We start from the raw sequence: 23,051 nt of genomic DNA, 5'->3' as shown, positions 1-23,051 counted from the left end.
TGGGTTAAACTTTTTTCTATTTCTAACAAGTTTGTATAAGGGCGGATTGGTACAAGAAAGTTTGTGTTTTAAAATGTAAGTGACAAGGTGATCACTAAGGTCATTTGGGAGGGTACCAGTGGTATAGTTGTTCGGATCTTTATTGGTGAGAATCCAGTCAATCGTGCTCTCTTTTTGCTGAATATTACCAATTCTAGTTGGAGATGTAATATTTTGGGAGAAGCCATATAGATTGATTGGGTGGGGATTTGGGTTGGTGGAGCAGTGGGACCAGTCAATATTGAAATCCCCCAGTACTATGGTTTCTTGAGGGTAGTTGGCGGCTAACCAACTTAGAGTTTGCTCTAGGTTTTCAAGGTTCTTCCCTGGTGGGATATAGATTACAACAAGATTGATGCATTTTTGGGTGTTAATGCAAATCTTTAGTGAAATAAGTTCTATGTTAGAGACCTGGGGAGGATGCAGAGGGTTCCTGATAAGTCTGTTCTTAAACATTACAGCTATTCCTCCGCCCCTTTTGGTTATTCGATCCATCCTTAAGATATTATAGCCAGGTGGGAGAATTTCTTCATCCTTTGTGGCAGGTTTGAGCCATGTTTCTGATAGACACAAGATATCTGGGGAGTGTGTGGCTATCATAGCATGTAGGCTATGTACCTTATTGTTTATGCTTCTCAGGTTAAGGTGAAAGATGAGGAGGGAGTTATTAGGAGCTTGGGGTAATGTTGAGGTGACAGAATCATGATTAGTAGTGGGGCCTGGATTTGGGTGAATGTCACCATGTTGGGTAATGCATTGTTTTAGGTGCTCTAGGAATCTATGGAGTTTGCTTAGTAATTTGAGTTGAGATTTATTTTTGGTTAAGCTAGGGTAGTGAAGGGTTAGATGAGTTTTATTGAGGCCTAGAGTTTTTGCAGGGTGGAGAGAGGGTGCTATTGTGTTAGGAGGTAAGTGTGCCTGTGTGGTAGTGTGTGCCTTGGGAAGGGGAATTCCTATGAGTGTTTGGTGTTCGTATCTTGATAGGAGGTACAAGATAGGAAGAAATAATATTAGTGAAGAGATGAAGGAATACATAGTTTTGGCCATGGTAATAAGAAGGAGGTAGCTTGTGGGATGGAGTGAAATAGGAGGAGGCACTTAATTATTTTGGGAGTTGGCTAGGAGTGAGGGGGGAGGAGTTGTGAATTGGAGGACAGGCGTGATAGGGAGGAAGATAGGGTGGGATGGGCTAGATATATCTATAAATTTAGGGGTACTGGGGGCGGGTGGGATATGGGGGCAGGGTGGGGCGCGAAGCGGAGCGGGGAATACACCTGCCGGGAGTTTGCAGGGCCTTAGAGGCAGCCAGTTGTAGGTATTAAGGTCAGGTGAAGAATAGCACCTTCTTTCAGAACTGTGAGCTGTGCAGGGATAGTTAACTCTAAACAGGTGCAGTGGACTTAGTTCACTGCAGTACCAAATTCAAGAGTGAGTGTTGTGGAATGATTTTGTTGTTTTATGTCTTAAGATGCTTCATTTGAATACATGACATTTATTCACTGTAGAGACAGTATTGTAGAGTAATTTTACATGTTTCCTAATGTGTTAAGGTGTTTCATTTAGATACATGACATTTAACATAGCTCAATTCAGTTATACTTAAGTTCATTAAAAAAAAACAAAAAGCCAACAGCACAAGTCGTCACCATAACTGTAAAACACTTATTTTCTTGTTTCTTCCTCTATACCCCTACCCCATTTTTGTGTGTGTGTATTTATATATGGTATGTCTGCATATATATGTGTGTGTGTGTGTATGTGTGTGTGTGTGTGTGTGTATGTATGTATATATATATATATATATATATATATATATATATATATATATAAACATACCAAAGGTTACAAAAGTTACAGTAACCATTAAGTAAAAACTGCAATAAAACCTATCCAAGATAAAGTTTTCACTGTGTAATACCTTAAACCTTCTGTAATTGTAATAGTGGCCCACGCGATAGATGCAAATGACCCTTTCAGGATTTACAATGATTCAGGTGCATGGCCTCTGAATATCCATGACTTTTTAATGTTTAAATCTTTATGGGTACTTTCAGGTCAATAAAGCCAAACCCTAGTAGCTGTGCACATGTTTCATTTGGCCTTTTTAGTGACCTCATCAGCACATTATAAATGGATTGCTTGACTGAACTTTAGAAACACATAGCTTTAAATCAAGCCTGGTGTCCATAAACATTAGTGTGCTGTATGTATATGTATGTATACTTGTGTGTGTGCGTATATATGTGTGTGTGTGTGTGTGTATGTGTGTATGTATATATATATATATATATATATATATATATATGCATACACACACACACACACACACTATATAAACTTAGAAGTCACTTAACGTCAGGGGTAAGGGAACCCTTCCTTATCCCAAAATGTCAGCAATTTGTACAAAAGCCAGTAAACAAGATTTGATGTTATGAATTAGGAGTTAGTATAAGAATTAAAAAAGAGGAGCAAATAGCAAGTTCATCTTTCAAATGTAGTTTGTAATTCCTGAAAAATGTAGAGAGAAGCTAGAAGATATTTGCCCTTTAATATGTCTGGGCATTTACCAGTTTTCTCCCCAGTGGGACACAGCACCCCAAGTACAGGACTGTTTTCCTCAAGGGGCAGATTAAAATCCCAGTACCAAATAATGGTTAACCTAAAGCAAGGATTTATAGAAAGAACAATGGTCATTTTATGTTTGGAGTTTGTATTTTGTCGTTAGGCAGAAAGAAGTCTGTGTGTTTTTTAGCAACTGTGCATTCAATGGAAAGCTACTGGGGAACAAGCCACACGGAGGCCACATTGACATGATTCTGAGACACCAGAGCTTAAGTGCTTTATCAGTGTCACTGTGACCTTGACAGAATGTACTATCTTCATTTTTATGAACAGAGCTAAGAGTATTTTTTTCTGGTATTGGAGAGGATGGACTTCAGAAACTATTAATTGACGCCCATAGCTGTTCTGTCCTAGTCTATTAATACTGTGCTTCTAATTTAAAGAAGGGTATGCACTTTTTTTCTAGAAAGTTGCAATAAGAACACTTCAGAAAGATTGTACGGTATATTATAGCCATTTAATAAAGGATTTGTGAAAATTCTGCATTATGGCACTCAGTATTCTCGATCGTGTGTCCTTCAGGTTTATTGTTGAAGAATTCGTGTTGTCAGAAGAAGTATCGTCACCAAGCTGCTCTTCACTTAACAGTGGTGACTCAGCGGATCAATTCCTAGATTTAACCACAAGGTATAGTGTTTAAATGTACTGTTTGTACTTTTGTAATTGTCTTATAATTTGTGAGCTTATATTGAACTGAGAGCTTTGACAGTGTGAATTTAGCCTGGATTTTGAGAACCATTTCTTCTTTGATATACTGTGTACTAACCTATACTAATTATAAAGTAAGAGCAGGTAAAAAGCCGGGTTTGAATGATGTTAATAATATTAAATGTCTTTTGAACAATAAATTATATTAAACTGCCCCTTTAAATTTTTAGAGGCTGGTTTAAGTAATTAAAATTCTTTTACCATTAATTTAATTGGTTAATTGATGTAAATGATTTGTATAAATTTTGGTGGTTTATAGTTGACATTTAGTTCCGATGAAGTTCTTGTATTAAACAAATGAAAGCGCTAAACTTTATTTGAGTCCTGAATGGCTTTTGAGATAACAGCATTTTGTTTTTACAAACCGTCCATATAACCAGGTGTTAATAATACCGAACTTTTTTTCCAGCAGCAGAACCGGAACTCATTTGATCACTTCTACTAGCATTAACTTTGTGCAAGATCACTAACAGTGGGGATTAGGGATTTTGCCCTTTCCCCACTGTAGAGCAATCTCAGATTAGGTATATGCAATTAGTGGGGGAAGTGGAGTGCGCAGGGATTGTCCCCTTACAAAAAACAGTTTTGTGGGTGTTTTCATTGTATTGTTTTGATCCTTTAGGATTGACATTTTTTTTTCTTTTAATGTATTGGTTTACCATTGAAATTTTGCGGTGCAATTGTTGAAACCCACAGGGGGGTGCAGGGGGGCTTGCCCCCCTGCATAAAGTTGATGTTAGGTGTAGCGGTTAGGGAGTTATGGCAAGGGTGGCATTGTTAATGCTGTAAAATGTCGACATACATTAAAAGCTATTTTTCGACAATATGGCCGTTACGTTATTTGTACTTTCGGTGAAACAATTCCCTGATTAGTACTGTTTTTTATATATATGTATATGTATATGTATATATATATATATATATATATATATATATATATATATATATATATATATAAAATTGTGTTTATTCATATATAAAAAGTATGCACAATTATATGTCCTATCAGTTCCATGCCAACTTGTTTTACCCTAGTATGTTGGAAGCAAACAAATTTAGATAAGATAATGTTTAATGACTTAACACAGCAGTTGTACTAACATACTCAACAGTATACACAAGAGACCACAAACTTGTACTGGAAATGTTGTATTTTGCTTGGGGGCAAGCCCCTCTGCACCCCCCCATGTGGGGGCGCTGCCAATCTCACCTTACTTTTAGCTCTGTGGACAGAGCTGCAGGGAAAGTGAAACCCCCGTATGTTTGTGCCTCATTATTGGCACTGTGATACACACACCCCAGCAGCAAAAATAAGTTAAAAAGCACAACTAATCAACAAATAAATTTCGGCTATGCAGACTGTGGTCTTCCCTACTGTACTGCAGCCCGGAGTAAAAGCACTCAGAACTTCACCTACCTCCTGGGTGGTTGCACACTATACATGTAGGTAAACTAGCATTACAAACAGATTCCTGGCTTACAGTGCCAATGTGTGATCATGTGATCTCCTGTACTTGTAAAGGAAGATCTAGGGAATTTCAATTGAACAAACTGACACTGTTCTCCACTTGAACCACTGTGCTATTATTTTTGACATCAACACAGATGAATTTACACACTGCTGCCATTTAAAGTTTTACAAGCCCTGATTCCTATCTCCACCGCTGTCTGTGCTGTCTCACATAGCCACACACAGTTCCATTATCACAACATGAGTACTCCCAACTCTGTAGGCCATTACTCCTCAAAACCACCACATGTACGATACAACTGTGTCTAACCTTACAGAGATATAAATATAACAGCAACTCTTTAAATCGTTATCGATATAACCGTATCCAATCTATTGCAGTTCGTTGAACATATATACTGACTTTAGAACATTGTCGACTGTGTATCACTTGATAAGTGTAGTGATCATGTATGCACATAGATGTATACAACCATATATCTATATCTGTGTATCTTATGTTACATTGGTTATTCGTTACAGCTAGATAACTGTTATATTGCTTTTCCTACTGGATTAAGTAAATTCTGATATAGCCATTCTTGCTGCTCTGAGAACAGTAGAACCTTTAAATAAACAGTACATATATTCATAAATCATAGCACACATATTCATAAATCTTCATGTGCTTAAGTAGACCTTTGCGCCTGGTTTTGGGTTAGAACTGTATTCATAAAAGTAGAGAGGTAGCTGGGTTATGGAGCATTGTTTTACTTGTGAACACTGAGGTGGTTCTTTTCTCTGCCAGTCTGCAGTAGCATTTATAGTGGTTATAATAAGCAAAGTTGAGTTCTTACTCCTGAATTCTTAGCTTAGCAGATTGCATAGTTTGACTGTTCATTGGAAAAACAGGTGTATTTCAGTTACTTACTTCCAAGTGGTCATGTGTTCCTTATGATAATTATTATAGCTGTTATGTCATTCTACATTTCTTCTTGTACATGTAATTATTTTATGTGTAGTGTCAGCCTTTTCTTCAGTCCTGCATTGCATTGATGACTAGTATTCAGTGACGCAAAGTCCCTGGTCCTTGAATTCCCATGCTGCTGAGACGCATATGTTTTTCAAAGGATCCCCATGTTCTGGAATTCACTTCCCATTTGTGTGAAGCAGAGTCTGTCCCTATCCCTATTCAAATATAACCTTGGCCCTTCAGTGAGAAATTGAAAAAAGTGACCATGGTCTGACCCCAATGTCTCTGAGAGACAGAGGCCCACAGTTAATATTCCCTGGCTCCCAGAGTAAATACTCCATGACTAACATTCCCCTTCCACTAAAACTTTAGTAACCTCCTAACTTACATACCCCTCCAAATATGCGCCCATGTTACATGGGGACACAGTTGGGGTACATGGCTGGGCTTGTAAAGGCCCTGGTTGTCATTAGCCCCTCTGCACAAGGGGAGGTTAAATTACAGAAAAATTTAACCTTATTTTTTTGCCCTAGGAATTCTTACGGATACGGTCCTGACGAGCATTCTATGTATCCTGAGTCACAGATGACTGAGGTTTTTGAACAAGAAGTAATCGACACAAAGCCACTAGAACAGATTTGCCTAAAAATTCACCTGCTCATTAAGTCTTGATCTGATGTTGACGGTCTTCATTTATTCCTTGACCTGTGGGTTCAGTTCCAAAATCAGAATGGACTCTGCCGTACTGTAGCCCATGAAGACCAAAAACTCTCGAGCTCTTCTTCCTTCCCATAATGCTTCTCTCCACTTTACCTCAGATTTTGTTTGCTGCTTCCAATGTCAGACACATCTCCAAATCTCTCGAGCTAAGTACAATTATATTTTATAAATTCTCTAGTTATCTGTTATAGTCTCTTTTTCTCTTCGTTAGTCTTTCATATTCGATTTAAAAACTCTCAACTATACATTTTCTCTTTTTGCTCTGTTTTTCACTTCAGTGAAATCTTTGCTACCATAGTTGGTAGACTTTATATCCACTTTCTCATTTTCTAGTTAAAAAAAAAAATCTCTATGCACTTTGTTTTTCTCTGTACTGATACCCTCTTCACTTGGGTATTCTAGGCCTACCATTGCTGGTAGCACATAACTGTACATTTTCCTGTATTAATTTTCAGTTGTATTTTGTGTGCTGCTGATGTTCTTCATGTTTTACTGTTGCAGTCATCACGCTTGGGATGATGTCCTTCATGGATGCATCTGCAGTCATAACAACTGGGTTGTCCTGTCGTCAGGCAGCCCTGCAGTCGGCCGGATTCCAAAGTCCGGGTCCGGCTTCGGCTGATGTCGCACTCCACCCGACGTCATCTCTGTTGGTCTTCGGGTATAAAAGCATCAGCCGACGCCATTTTCCTCAGTCTTTCTTGCCGCGTGGCGCCCGAAGCAGAAGCTGTTCGCAAGTGCCGGTCGGTCGGATCCAGAGATTACTTCTACCGAATACTACTTCGAAGACTTCTAAAGCTAAGTACCCCGTTGGGGACTCTTTCTTGCCTCAGCCGATGTCAGAAAAAGTTAACAATTGCTTAACCTGTGGGAAACAAATACCTCATAAAGATTTCCACTCTTACTGTCTGCCTTGTTTAGGCCCAGCCCACGACGTAGCAGCCTGTTCGGCCTGTGCTTCTTTCAACCGACGAACGCTTAGGCGTCGGTCGTAGTTTGCAGAACAGTTTTTCGGTTCTGTTTTAGCGTACATTATGCCGTCGGATCCTCCGACTACCCAATCTACCAAAAAACGCAAAGAAAAAGACCGACACTCGCGGTCCGCGGTTTCGGCCGAAACCATGGTTAAGCAAACCGCGAGTGTCTCGGTTTCGGCCGAAACCGAGAAAACTGATCAAAGTACAGCTGAACCTATTCCTACAACTGAGGCCCCTGCTACAACTCTTGAATCGACCTCAGAAATTTTACCCACTACGGTGGTTGACTTATCAGACACCATCCCCTTGGATGTCTCTACCCCAGCACGTGGTGCTGCTAGGCCTCCAGCAGCCATGTCCATTAAGGCCTTCGCCAGGGCTAAAGCAGCCAAGACTACTAAAACAGTGCCTGTTAAACCCCCACATCCAGGCCCTCTTCTAGTTCTCAAATGCTTACTTTGGCAGAAGATTTAATTTCTTTAATTAGAGGATCTCAATCTCACCCAGACAGGGCCTCTCAGCCCCCAGAGAAGAGACCTAGGGCAGAGCCCCCTGACCCAGTGTCTTCTGATGATTCTGCTGATGAATCAGACATGACTGACCAGCCAGAGGCTCCCTTCTCCAATTTTGAAGATTCTGATGCTGAAGAATCCATTCCAGCTGCTTCCCCACCAGAAGAATTCTCCTTTGGGGAAACCTTGCATGCCATGCGAGAACAGTTCCAATGGCAGCAACAGGATTTTTCAGACTCCAGAAAAAGACTTAGGACTTTTCTGCACCTCCCACAGCACAGGCCCTTAGCTATACCTCCTGTTCTCTCTGTGGTGGATGATGCTTTCAATGATGTTTGCTCCGCTCCAGATTCTTTACCCCCAGCCCCTGCCAAACCAGACAGATTTTACAGGGTGCCAGATACTCATCACCACCTTTACAAGGCCCCACTTGCAGACCCAGAAACTATATCCCAGGGTCCCAAGGCAGTAGCCACGACCACAGCTAAAAACCCTATTCCTTCTGAAAGGGAAGCAAGGTCATTAGACAGATGGGGTAAAAAGGTCTACACTTCCGCTACTCTCTCAGCTAGAGCTTTAAACTGTCAGTTTCACATGATACAATACCAAGAGTTTATGCTTGATCAGTTAACTAAAAAACTAACCACTGATGAATCTCTTGATAAGAAATATGTATTAGAGATGGTAAATAACATACAACAGGTTAGCAACCATTCCTTAAAATGTGGCTATGATGCACTGGAGGCTTCATTTAGATCAGCCATGACAGGCACAGTGATAAGAAGGCATGCATGGCTAAAGGAACAAGCTTTACCGGATCATGTTAAAGCTAAGTTGCTAGATGCTCCTATGGACAAGACAAGTTTGTTTGGTACACCTGCCCAGCAGGTTATGAAGAAAATGGAAGAAAAGGCAAAATCTGTTCAAACTGTTAAAGATTTCTTGCAGGTTCAACCCCCAAGGTTTAGCAGGAACTGGCCTGCCAAAATTGGTCCTTTCCTGACTCCACAAAATTTCAAAGGGGCAGGAATAGACGTTCCAGAGGCAGAAACCAATCCAGAGGAGGTGCCTACAGAGGATGACAGTGGCAAGGTAACAACAGAGGCACAGACACAGCCACTGCCACTACATCAGCACAACCACAGTGACTTAACCCTAAATCCGCCTACCAGGGAACAAATAGCAGCTTTTCTAGGCGGAAAGTTAACCTTATTTTCAAAGAACTGGCACTACATAACAAAAGACAAGTGGATTTTACAAACCATAGATCAAGGTTACCGGTTTCACTTCCACACTTTGCCAGTCAAAAGAGGAATGCCAAATCTACCTCCAAATCAAAAAACAGAGGCTCTACGCCAGATAATGGAGTTAGCAAACATGAGAGCTGTGGAAAGAGTGCCAACAGCAGAGCAAGGAAAGGGGTTCTATTCCAGACTATTCCTAGTTCCAAGAAAGGAAAAAAGTTGGAGACCAATTCTCGACCTGTCCACCTTAAATACATACATCATTGTCCCAAAATTCAAAATGCTGACCCTACAGCAACTTCTTCCCATGCTGGGCAAGGAGTCTAGGCTGGTAACTCTAGATCTCAAGGAGGCATACCTGCACGTCCCCATTCGACCAATCTGCAGAAGATACCTCAGATTTCTTGCAGGATCAGAGCACTATCAATTCTCAGCATTGCCCTTTGGCTTATCTACTGCGCCCAGAGTATTCACAAAATGCCTGGCATCAGTAATCGCCCATTGCAGACTACAGGGAATTCAAATTTACCCATACCTGGACGACTGCCTGCTACAAGGGGACAACAAAAGCAAGCTGACAACAGATTTACAAAGGGTCATTTACTTGCTACAAGCACTGGGATACACAGTCAATTTACAAAAGTCAAGGCTGATACCATCCCAAACAAGGACATTCTTGGGCTGAATTGGACACAGTAAAACAAATGGCATTCCTGACTACAGAAAAACAAAAAGAACTTCCTCTTTACTTCTTGGCACTAACAAAACTGAACAAGTTAACAGCAAGAAAAGTTCTGCAGGCCTTGGGCTTCATGGCATCATGCATAATCTTGGTTCCATTTGCCAGACTACATATGAGGAAACTACAGTGGTACCTAAAGAATTTATGGTCCCAACACAGACACAGTCTAGAAACAGAAATCCCACTAATTCCATGCTTAAAACAGGAGTTCCTATGGTGGGCTCAGGCATGCCAGTCAAACCCAGGCCTACCCTTTCGCAGATGTCAAGCAAGCCAGACCATCACAACAGACGCTTCAGACCTAGGATGGGGGCCCACATGCTGGACAAATGCGTGCAAGGATTGTGGACACAGGATCAACTTCACCTGCACATCAATCTAAAAGAAATGCTGGCAGTAAAACTGGCAATCCAAAAGTTCAAACCATTTCTCAAAGAGGGCCAGTTGATGATAAGGACAGACAACACCACAGTCATGTGGTACATCAACAAACAGGGAGGCACTCATTCATACCCCTATGCAGAATGACCTTGGAGCTGTGGACCCTGGCACTCAGCTACAACATCCAGTTACAGGCAATATTTGTACCGGGGAAAGACAATACTCTAGCAGACATATTAAGCAGAACCACTTCGGATGCCCACGAATGGAAGCTGCACCCGGACATCTTCAAGACCATCTCAAAGAAATGGGGAATGCCACAGATAGACCTATTCGCATCACCTCTCAATCACCAGCTCAAAAATTCTGCACAAGGACATTCCACCCACTAGCATGGAAAGTGGACTCGCTCTCCTTCAACTGGAAAGGCCTAACAGCATATGCATTCCCACCTCTTCCTTTGATACACAAGGTACTACTAAAAATCAAGGAAGAACGTCCAAGGATAATCCTGATAGCTCCAAACTGGCCAAGACAACACTGGTACCCACTACTGAGGAGCATGTCTCTGAACAATATGTGGCCAATACCCCTGATGCCTTTGATGTTAACTCAGAACAACTACAGCATCATACATCCAAACCTAAAACGTTGCAACTGACTGCATGGAACATCACATAGCAGCAGCTAATCCAGAACTTTCCCAAAGAGTTAAAGACATTATTCTTGAAGCACGCAGACCTTCAACAAGAAGGAACTATGCTGGAAAATGGAAAAGGTTTGTCATTTGGAGTACGGAAAGAGGAAAAGATGTGTCAAACATAGATATGCCTAACATTCTGGAGTATCTGGCCGAACTTCTTCATTCAGGCCTGTCCTACTCCTCCATCAAGATACATGCATCAGCTATTTCAGCAGAATACAGCTTTGATCCACCTGTTTTTTCGCACCCTTTGCTCAGGCAGTTCCTCAGAGGAATCAAGAATGTAAAACCTCCAATGAAACCACCATTACCAGCTTGGGATTTAAACTTTGTGCTAGAAAAGTTGACACTATCACCCTTTGAACCAGCAGCAACAGCAGACCTACAACACCTGTCATGGAAAACTGCTTTCCTACTGGCAATTACTTCAGCAAGGAGGGTTTCAGAACTACAGGCCTTAATGGCAGTGCAACCCTTCCTAATCTTCCACCAAGGTAGAGTGTCCATGAGGACTAATCCTACATTTATGCCCAAGGTGGTATCCAGAGTGTCTTTAAACCAGGCAATCCACCTACCTACCTTCTTTCCCAACCCACAAAACAGAGGGGAAAGAATACTGCATACCTTGGATGTACATAGACAGCTACGCTACTACTTGGACAGAACAAAAAATAGCAGAAAGACTGACCAACTTTTTGTAGCCTATGCAACAGGAAGGGAAGGAAAAGCTATTTCCAAACAGACAATCTCCAAATGGATAGGAAATTGCATACGATACTGTTACTCCTTTCATGGAAAACCAATTCCACAGAACATAAGACCTCATTCTACAAGGGCAACAGCCACTACCACAGCCTTCTTACGAGGAGTGGCAACCAAAGACATTATTGAGGCGGCTACTTGGACCTCCGTGCATACATTTGCCAAGCATTATAATTTGCCTCTATATTCCAGATCCCGAGCAGGGTTTGCCACTGCTGTACTGCAAGGGATCCTAAACACACCATAATCTACTTTTATCCTCCTCCCCTAGTTGGCTATGGTATTCTACCCAGTTGTTATGACTGCAGATGCATCCATGAAGGACATAGTACAGTTTTGTACCTACCATAAATGTAGATGTCCGAACTGGATAGCATCTGCAGTCAGGATTACCCTCCCTCCTTCCCCTCTGTGGTACTCCTAGAGTGTTTACCCTCCTAATAGCTAGCTGTTGGGGGGGAGTCTTTTATGGTGTATTTGTTTGTATATATGTACATACATGCTTATTGTTGTGTTTACCTCTATCTATTTGGAAACATTGGCATCTATCCAAATTTTAGCCTGCAAGAGGGCTACTGGCATCTGGGGCAAGAAACACTGAGGAAAATGGCGTCAGCTGATGCTTTTATACCCGAAGACCAATAGAGATGACGTTGGGTGGAGTGCGACATCAGCCGAAGCCGGACCCGGACTTTGGAATCCGGCCGACTGCAGGGCTGCCTGACGACAGGACAACCCAGTTGTTATGACTGCAGATGCTATCCAGTTCGGACATCTACATTTATGGTAGGTACAAAACTGTACTTTCTTCGTGTTTCACTGTTGCAGTCATTACATTTGGGGTAATCTGCTGGCAGGTTGCCCTCAGTTGGCCTGATTAACAAAGTCTTGGGTCCTGCGTCGGTTGCTGTCCCTTCTTCCGTGATGTCAGGTCGTCAGGGGTATAAAACATGCAGCCGACGCCATTACATTAGTCTTTCTTGCCGCGCGGTGCCTGAAGCCGAAGCAGTTCCCAAGTGCCGGTCGGCCGACTCCTGAAATTTTCTTTTTCGAGTTTCAAATCCGAAGTCTTCAACTAAAAGCTAAGTACCCCATTGGGGAAACTTTTTCTTGCTCCTTACCGATGTCAGTAAAAGTTAATAATTGCATTACTTGTGGGAAGCAAATACCTCATAGGGATTTTCATTTGTACTTCATTCCTTGCCTAGGCCCTGACCACAACGTACCTTGCTGTCAGTTCTGTGCTTTATTTAATCAACGCACTATCAAATGTCGGTACATTTTTGCTTCTAATTATTTTGGCTCACGCTTTAATTATCCAGAAATGTCGTCGGTTAGCAATCCGACTACCGAAATACCTAAAAAACGCAATGAAAAAGACAGAGACAGGCCGTTGAGGGCCAAAACTGCCAACGGCTCTTCTCCTAAGCCAATCGCCAGTTCGCTGGTACTCAGTGAGGCACTTTCGCAGCCCCTAATACCCGCTACTTCTGATTCGCAGACCTCTACTGAGACCCATTCGGAGTCCAGTATGCCGCGAGATGCTTCACTTATGGAACCCATGGATGTCTCTACCTTGGATGGGTCCAGAGCCGCTGTGCAGGCACCGGCTTCTGAGGGTGTTTTCAGGCCTACAGATTTGTATATTAGACAGATGCCATCTTCAAAACTAAGGCCAAAATCTCGACCTATGCCTGCCTATAAAACAAATGATCAAAATGGCTGAAGATTTAATTACTCTGATTAGGGGTAGCCAAACCCCCCCCCCCCTTCTAAGAGGCCTAGGTAAGATGTTGATTATGAATCTTCTGAACAGGATTCTATTTCTTCTGACTCTTCTAATGAACAGGAATTGTCTGTACCTACGTATGAGGACTCTGATGAAGAAGATTCCATTCCTTCTGCTTCTCCCCCTGAGGATTTTTCTTTTGGGGAAACTTTGCATACCTTAAGGAAACATTTCCACTGGGAAAGTCAGGATTTTTTTTAATCTAAAAAGAGACTTGGGGATTTTCTTCTTCTTCCTTAGCATAGGCCTTTGGCTACACCTCCTGTTCTAGACATTGTCGATGATGTTTTTTCGGAATCTAGTATGACTCCTGATTCTCTTTCTCCGGCTCCTTGTAAGCCAGACAGATACTACAGGGTTCCTGACTCCCACAAATTCCTTTTCAAAAATCCTGTTTCAGATCCTGAAACCATTTCTCAGGGTCCCAAGGGCATTAAGGTTTCTACTGCTAAAAATCCTACCCCTTCTGATAGAGATTCCAGGGCACTGGATAGATGGGGTAAGAAGGTTTACACTTCTGCAACCCTGGCAATGAGGGCTTTAAACTGTCAATTTCATATGCTAAAATATTAGCAGCATATCATGGGACTGCTTAAACAGAAAATGTTGATTTCTGATTGTGTGGAAAATAAAGATTTACAGGATTTATTGCATTCAGCTGAGCAAGTTGGAAAACATACTTTGCAATGTGGTTTTGATTCTTTGGAGGCCTCTTGCAGGGCTGCTGTAACTGGGTCTGTGCTAAGAAGGCATGCTTGGCTCAAAGAGCAAAATCTGCCTGATCATGTTAAAGCAAAATTGTTAGATGCTCCTTTACAACAGGACCATCTCTTTGGTAATAAGGCTGAAGAAGTTCTAAAAAAGATGGAAGATAAAGCTAAATCTATGCAAACTGTGAAAGATTTCTTACAAGTTCAACCTTCAAGATTTAGTAGACACTGGCCTACTAAGAACTGGTCCTTTCCAGTTCCACGTCAAACCCAGACATTCCAAAAACACCAGGTTTCACTCCCAAGGGACTTTCAGAACAAAACAATGGGGTGTCTCCTCTTCCAAATCTGGAAACAACAAGACACCTCCCTATGGTAAGCAGTCTCAATGACTTCCCTTTACAATTACCAATCACTTACCTTTTAGCCACCCCTTTGGGGGGAAAACTGGCTCTTCATGCAAAAAACTGGCAACTTATAACCCAGGACAAATGGGTGTTAAATATAGTATCCCAGGGATACAGCTTTCATTTCCACACATTGCCAATTCCAAACGGATGGCCAGACCTGCCCCCAAATCAGTGGGCAGTGGCCCAGAAACAAGTACTTTCCCTCATGAGCATGGGGGCTATTCAGCTAGTACCAGAAGAGGAAAAGGGACAAGGTTTCTATTCAAGATTTTCCTGATACACAGAAAAGACAAATCTTGGCGTCCAATTATGGACTTATCTACTGTAAACACCTTTCTGGACATCCCAAAATTCAAGATGCTGAGTCTTCACCAGTTACGTCCTATGCTAGGCAAAGATGCCTGGTTGGCAACTCTAGATTTGAAAGAGGCTTACCTGCATACCCCAATCAGGGAATCTTGCAGAAGATACCTCCGCTTCAAAGCAGGCTTCTTGCATTACCAGTTCTCTGCACTGCCCTTTGGCTTATCTACTGCGCCCAGGGTCTTTACAAAGTGCCTGGCTCCAGTAATTGCATTTTGCAGGCAAAGAAATATTCAGATATATTCATACCTGGACGATTGTCTAATTCAGGCAGAAAACAAGGCCATTCTTCTAAAACATCTGGCATTTGTAAAAAGGGTTCTAACTTGTTTAGGGTACACTATAAACGAAAAGAAATCACAAATGGTACCCTCTCAAAAAATTACATTCCTGGGTGCAAGCTTGAATACAACTGCCCAGATGGCTTTCCTAACGCCAGAGAAGCAAATTCATTTAGTGATTTACTTCAAACAGGTGGCCACAAAAACTCTGCTTTCTGCAAGGCAAATACTGCAAGCCTTGGGGTTCATGGCCTCCTGCATTCTTCTAATTCCATATGCAAGACTGCATATGAGGAAACTTCAGTGGTATTTAAAAAGTCTATGGAGTCAGCATTGTCACGGCCTGGAAACAATGATTCCTATCATACCTTGCCTGCAACTAGAGTTCCTATGGTGGGCAGAGGCCTGCCACCAAAACAAGGGACTGCCATTCACACCACCCCCTGCCACCCAAACCCTAACTACAGGCGCATCAGACTATGCTTGGGGGGCTCATCTGGCAGGGAAGTGCATTCAGGGCAAATGGAGCCCAAATCAAATGCACCTTCATATCAATCAAAAAGAAATGCTATCTGTACAGAATGCACTGACGGCCTTCAAGGACTACCTTCATCCAGGACAATTAATGATAAAGACAGACAGTACCATGGTTATGTGGTACATAAACAAGCAGGGGGCTACACACTCCTACGCCCTTTGCAGACTAGCCATGTCATTGTGGAATACGGCCTTGACATATCAGGTACAACTACAAGCTCAATTCCTGCCAGGAAAGCTGAATACTCTGGCAGACGAACTAAGCAGAAATCTCATGGACCCACACGAATGGAAACTGGAACCACGGATTTTCAACATGTTGACACGCAAATGGGGGAGCCCAGACATCGATCTTTTTGCCTCACCCCAGAACTATCAGTTGGACAAATTTTTCACAAGAACTCATCACAAAAAAGCCTGGAAAGTGGATGCTCTAACCTTCACCTGGAAAAACCTATCAGTCTATGCCTTTTCCCCCTCTGCCTCTGCTCTCCAAAGTTCTACTAAAAGTCAAACGGCAAACCAAAAATGATGTTGATTGCTCCAGACTGGCCTCGCCAACACTGGTACCTACTCCTGTGCAATGTCTCACACTTTCCACCGTGGCACCTGCCTCAGACACCTTACTTGCTGTCTCAGCAGAACAACCAAATTCTGCACACTCAGCTCCAAACTTTGAATCTTGCAGCGTGGCTCATCACCTAAATTCACCGTTAGCATCCCTTAGCAAACCTGTGATGGCTGTCATTTTGGAGGCGAGAAGACCTAGTACTAGAAAATCTTATGCTGACAAATGGAAAAGATTCTGTGCCTGGAATCAATCTCAAGGGATAAACACAACAGTGCCCAACTTACCTCAGATTTTGCAATACTTAACTGAGATGCTTCACAAGGGCCTGTCTTTTTTTTCTTCCATAAAAATCCATGCCTCAGTTCATTACAACACACAACATTCCCTCTTCTCTCATCTTCTGCTAAAGCAGTACCTCAGAGGGGCCAAAAACTTAAGACCACCCAGGAGAGCTTCAACCCTTGCCTGGGACCTCTGTTTTGTACTGGAGAAGCTAACTCTCCCTCCTTTCAAGCCAGCTGCTACTGCAGACTTAAAATTTCTCTCCTGGAAAACAGTTTTCCTTTTAGCAGTCACTTCAGCTAGAAGGATTTCCGAATTACAGGCTCTTATGGCAGTGGAGCCTTTCATCATTTTTCATGCGGACAGGGTATCTCTCAGGACCAATCCATCCTTCATGCCTAAGGTGGTATCCAGTGTGGCTCTTAATCAGATCATTCATTTGCCAACTTTCTTTCCCAATCCACAGAACAAGGGGGAGTGGATTCTGCATTCATTGGATGTACACAGACAACTTAGATTTTACTTAAACAGGACTAAATCTCAAAGAAAATCGGAACAACTGTTGGTGGCATTTGCTGCAGGGGCAGAGGGAAAGGCTATTTCAAAGCAAACCATTTCCAAATGGATAAGCCATTGTATTTGTTTATGCAATATGCACCATGGAAAAACTATCCCCAGGGGATCAGATCCCATTCCACCAGGGCTGCATCTACTTCAGCAGCCTTTCTCAGAGGTGTTCCTACCAGGGACATTCTAGAACTGCTACCTGGAGCTCAGTTCATACTTTCACCAAACATTACCATTTACCACTTTTCTCTAAATCTAGAGCTGGCTTTGCCACTGCTGTCCTGCAGGCCTTATAGCTGGTCCTAATGCTGTATAATTCCCTCCACCCAACCATAGCTTTGGTAATCTACCCAAATGTAATGACTGCAACAGTGAAACACGAAGAACTTAGTACAGTTGTGTACACTTACCATAAATGTAGATGTTCGAGTGTATTCACTGTTGCAGTCCTGGTTACCCTCCCTCCAGCCCCCTATTTTTCTCTGGCTATACCTCTACTTTTTTTCACTATGCTTAAAAGCCCTTTTGGTGTATTTGCTTTTGGTTGGAGGTGTATTTTTTGTGTTTTTAATTTTATTTGCTCCCCATTTGGGGGCATCTGACATCTGGGGCAAGAAAAACTAATGTAATGGCATCGGCTGCATGTTTTATACCCCTGACGACCTGACGTCACAGAAGAAGGGACAGCAACCAGCGCAGGACCCAAGACTTTGTTAATCAGGCCGACTGAAGGCAACCTGCCAGCAGATTACCCCAAATGTAATGACTGCAACAGTGAATACAATTGAACATCTACATTTATGGTAAGTGTACACAACTGTACTTTATCTGCCTGCAGGTAGCCCACAGTCGGCCTGAATACCAGAGACTTAGTATTTCTGCGTCAGATGCTGTCACTCCAGGACTGACGTCAGGTCGTCAGGGGTATAAAAACAGGCAGCAGACGTCATTACATCAGTCTTTCTTGCCGAGGAGCCCGAAGCAGAAGCAGTTCACAAGTGCCGGTCGGCGGCTACCTGAATTTTCGTTTACGAATTTAATAATCCTGAAGTCTTCTAAAGCTAAGTACCCCATTGGGGATCCTTTTTTCTTGCTCTAACCAATGTCAGAAAAAGTTAACAATTGTCTTGCCTGTGGAAAGCAAATACCTCACAGAGATTTTCATTCTTACTGCGTCACCTGTTTAGGCCCAGACTACGACGTACCTCGCAGTTGATTTTGTGCCTTGTTTAACACCTGAACCATTCGTTGTCGGGCTCTTTGTTGCTAAATTCTTTCGCTGTCTATCTCTGTATTCCGAAATGGCTTCGGTACGCAATCCAACTACTGATATTCCGAAAAGAACTTAAAAGATAAAGACAGAGACAGACTGCATAGGTCCAAAGCTGCTGACAACACTTCCGTTAAGCTAGTCGCCAGTCCGCCAATACTCAGTGAGGCACTTTCGTGGCCCCCAGTGCCCACTTCAGTGGATTCGCAGACCTCTACTGAGATCCATTCAGAGTCCGGTGTGCCGCGAGACTCTTCTTTGACTATGGAACCTGCGGTTGTCTCTATCTTCGATGGGTCCGGAGCCGCTATGCAGGCACCGGCTTCTGAGGCAGTTCTTCATTCAACTGATGTTCGACTCAAACAGACAAATTCTTTTTTATCTAATACTACCGAGTTTCTCAGGTCCAGAGTACGCACTACGCCTAGAAAACCGACGACCAAAGCGCATGCACCTACTCCCATGCCACAAAAACAAATGCTCGGAATGGCTGAAGTCCTTATTACGCTGATTAGGAGAAGTCAGCCTTCCCCTGCTAAGGGAAAAATAGACCAGTCCCCTACAGCTTCTACAGACCAGGAGTCCCGATGGCTTTGAGGTTTCTGATTATGAAGACAGGCCCTTATCTGCTTATGAGGATTCAGATGCAGAGGAGTCCATTCCCTCTGCCTCCCCTCCAGAGGATTTTTCTTTTGGTGAAACATTGCATACCTTAAGATAGTCTTGGCATTCCCAGTGGAAATGCTATCCTCAGTCCAAAAAGAGACTCGGAGAATTCCTAGAGTTGCCTTAGCACAGGCCTTTAGCAATACCCCCTGTCCTGGATGTTGTTGATGATGTTTTTATAGAATCCAGTCTTATTCCTGACACTTTGCCTCCTGCCCCTAGGAAACCAGACAGGTACTACAGAGTACCTGATGCTCAAAAATTTATTTTCAAGAATCCTACTACTGACCCAAAGATAATTTCCCAGGGGCCTAAAGGTATTAAGGCAACTACAGCCAAGAATCCCACCCTTTTGGACTGGGATTCCAGACCCTTGGACAGATGGGGTAAAAAGGTATATACCTCTGCAACTCTGGCTATTGGGGCATTGAATTGTCAGTTTCACATGCTGCAGTACCAGCAACATATTATGGAACTTATTAAACAAAAAGTGGCAACCTTTACAGACTGTGCAGAAAATAATGATTTGCAGGAGCTTATGCACTCTGCAAGCCAAGTCAGAAAGCATACTTTGCAGTGTGGCTTTGACATCCTAGAAGCATCTTGCCGGGCAGCAGTCACTGGCTCTGTACTGACACGACATGCTTGGCTAAAGGAGCAGATCTTGCCAGACCATGTCATGTCTAAGTTACTAGACGCTCCTCTAAACAAGGACAGTTTGTTTGGCACCAAAGCAGAAGAGGTTCTCAAAATGCAGACTGTTAAAGAATTCTTACAAGTGCAACCTCCTAGGTTCAGTAGGCATTGCCCTTCCAAACATTGGTCCTTCCAGCCCCCTCAGGCATTCTCAAACCAGACCCAGGGGCACTAGACCACCCAGACTACAGTCTCAGGTTATGCAGAGATCTAAGCAAAGGAGTGCCCCCACCCCTAAAATAGGGAGTGGTAAGCCACCTCCTTACAGAAGAAACTCACAATGACTTCTTTACTCCACTCCCTGGCCCTGCCCAATTGCTTGTGCCCCTAGGAAGTAAACTTGCCCTTTATGCAAGAAAATGGATGTCCATCACACAGGACCGATGGGTTCTCAACATTGTATCCCAGGGATACAAATTTTATTTCCACTCACTGCCAACCCCAAGCAGGTTTCCAAACCTTCCTCCAAACCAGTGGGCAGAGGCTCAAAGCCAAGTACTTTCCCTGCTCAATATCAGAGCTATTCAGCCGGTTCCAGTAGAACAGAGGGGTCAAGGATTCTACTCTAGACTCTTCCTGTAGCCAGGAAAGAGGGTTCTTGGCGCACAATAATGGATCTTTCCATTCTCATCAACTTCTTGGTGGTACCAAAAGTCAAAATGCTTACCCTGCAACAGCTTCTTCCTGTGCTAGCCAAGGATGCCTGGTTAGTCACCCTAGACTTAAAAGAGGCTTATCTGCACATCCCCATAAGGGAGTCATGCAGGAAGTATCTATGTTTCAGGGCGGGATCTATGCATTATCAGTTCTCTGCACTTCCCTTTGGCTTATCTATTGCACCCAGAGTATTCACAAAATGCCTGGCTCCAGCCATTGCATACTGCAGGCAGAGAAATATCCAAATTTACCCGTACTTGGACGACTACCTGATTCAGGCAGACAGTCAGGAATTGCTGTTGCAGCACCTGGCATTTGTGAAAAACCTTCTCACTTCCTTGGGGTACACCATCAACGAAAATAAATCAAAAGTGGTACCCAGTCAAAAAAGATTGTATTCCTGGGAGCAAGCTTGGACACAGCATCCCAGATGGCATTCCTCACTTCAGAAAAGCAAGTCTGTCTGACAGCCTATTTCAAACAAATGGCCACCAGAACCCAGCTATCCACAAGAAAAATACTGCAGGTCCTAGGGTTTATGGCTTCATGTATACTGCTAATTCCATTATGCAAGACTGCATATGAGGAAACTTCGGTGGTACTTAAAAAGTCTGTGGTGCCAACATTCTCAGTACTTGGAAACAAGTCATTCCTGTCATACCCTGTCTAAGGACAGAGTTCTTTGGTGGGCAGAAGCATGCAACCACAACAAGGGACTGCCCTTTACTCAACCCCATGCTGCCCAGACTCTAACCACAGACGCATCAGACTATGCCTGGGGAGCACACATGGACGGCAAATGCATTCAGGACCACTGGAGCCCAAGTCAAATTTCTCTGTACATCAGCCAAAAAGAGATGCTAGCTGTGCAGAAAGCCCTGAGAGCTTTTGGATCCCTACTGCTTCCAGGACTACTGCTAATAAAAACAGACAACACCACAGTTATGTGGTATAACAACAAGCTGGGGGACCCACTCATACCCACTCTGCAGGTTAGCCATGGCTCTGTGGAACATGGCCTTGGACATGCAAGTTCATCTGCAAGCTTAATTCCTGCGAGGCAAACAAAACTCACTGGCAAACGACCTAAGCAGAAATCTGCTAGACCCACACAAATGGCAATTGGAAGCCCAGCACCTTCAACCTTCTGATTCAGAAATGGGAGACCCCAGAGGTGGATCACTTTGCCTCCCCCTTCAACCACCAACTCAGCAAATTCTGCACCAAGAATCTTCACAGCAGGGCCTGGAAAGTGGATGCCCTATCTTTTCAGTGGGTCAGTCTCTCAATATATGCCTTTCCTCCTCTGCCCCTTCTCTCAAGAGCATTACTCAAGATAAGACGGGGCAAACAAAGGACAATTCTGATTGCCCCAGACTGGCCACACCAGCACTGATACCCACACCTGCGCAGCCTGACATCGGTGCACCCCGACACCTACACCAGACTCCAACCCTCCTCTCTCAGCAGGAGGGACAGGTTTTGCATTCACAATTGCAAACCCTAAATCTTGCAGCCTGGCTTATTACTTGAATTATCCCCCAGCAACCTTAAGCAAACAGGTGCTGGATGTCATTCTCGAAGCCAGAAGACCCAGTACAAGAAAATCTTATGCTGATAAGTGGAAAAGGTTCTGCTCTTGGATTCTATCTAAAGGAGAGGACACAGCACTGCCCTGTCTGCCTCTTATCCTGTTTTACCTAGCAGATCTACTCCACAAAGGCCTGTCCTTCTCCTCCATTAAGATACATGCCTCAGTCATTTTGGCTCATTTCAACACTGAGCCACCTCTCTTCTCACACCCTCTTGTCAGACAGTTCCTGAGAGGGGCAAACAACTTAAGGCCGCCAAGGAGAGCACCCACCCCTGCTTGGGACCTTAAATTTGTACTGGAAAAACTCATGCTTCCCCCCTTTGAACCTGCAGCGTCAGCAGAGTTAAAGTTCCTCTCTTACAAAACAGCCCTGCTTCTGACCATCACATCAGCTAGAAGAGTGTCAGAGCTACAAGCTCTCATGGCTGTGGAACCCTTCATTATTGTCCATGCTGACAGGGTTTCCCACAGGACTAACCCTTCCTTTATGCCTAAAGTGGTGTCCAGTGTGGCTCTCAACCAATCCATCCAATCCTACTTTCTTCCCTAATCCCCAAAATAAAGGGGAATGGATCCTGCACTCCTTGGACGTGCACAGACGGCTCAGATTCTACCTTGATAGGATTAAGCCCTTCAGCAAATCTGACCAGTTGCTAGTCAGCTTTGCAACAGGGGCAGCGGGCAAGGCCATTTCAAAACAAACAATTTCCAAATGGATAGCATACTGCATCCATTTCTGCTGCAAGCACCATGGGAAACCAACCCCTCAGGGGGTTAGAACACATTCCACTAGGGCAACGTCTACCTGTACAGCATTTCTCAGGG

At 43.3% G+C, this 23,051-nt stretch overlaps 1 protein-coding gene across 8 annotated transcripts in view; it reads left to right on the top strand.

Moving 5' to 3' along the window:
* Positions 1-23,051, top strand: part of CARHSP1 (calcium regulated heat stable protein 1) — a 963,972-nt gene that overhangs the window by 183,953 nt on the left and 756,968 nt on the right. For 4 of the 8 annotated variants that reach the window (XM_044089606.1, XM_044089607.1, XM_044089604.1 and 1 more), the window contains exon 2: positions 3,184-3,288. The exons of 3 other annotated variants lie outside the window; for them this stretch is intronic. The gene's annotated coding sequence lies outside the window, so the exon portion shown is untranslated. Of the gene's footprint in view, positions 1-3,029; positions 3,049-3,183; positions 3,289-23,051 lie in introns of those variants that run through there. One more of the 8 variants, XM_044089609.1, reaches the window with a different exon arrangement.

This window comes from Protopterus annectens, chromosome 12.part0 (genome assembly GCF_019279795.1).
Source record: "Protopterus annectens isolate FY-2018-M chromosome 12.part0, PAN1.0, whole genome shotgun sequence".
In the NCBI taxonomy this organism is placed as follows: domain Eukaryota; kingdom Metazoa; phylum Chordata; order Ceratodontiformes; family Protopteridae; genus Protopterus; species Protopterus annectens.
Note: the sequence above shows the minus strand (reverse complement) of the source record. Positions and strands in the feature narration are given on the sequence as shown.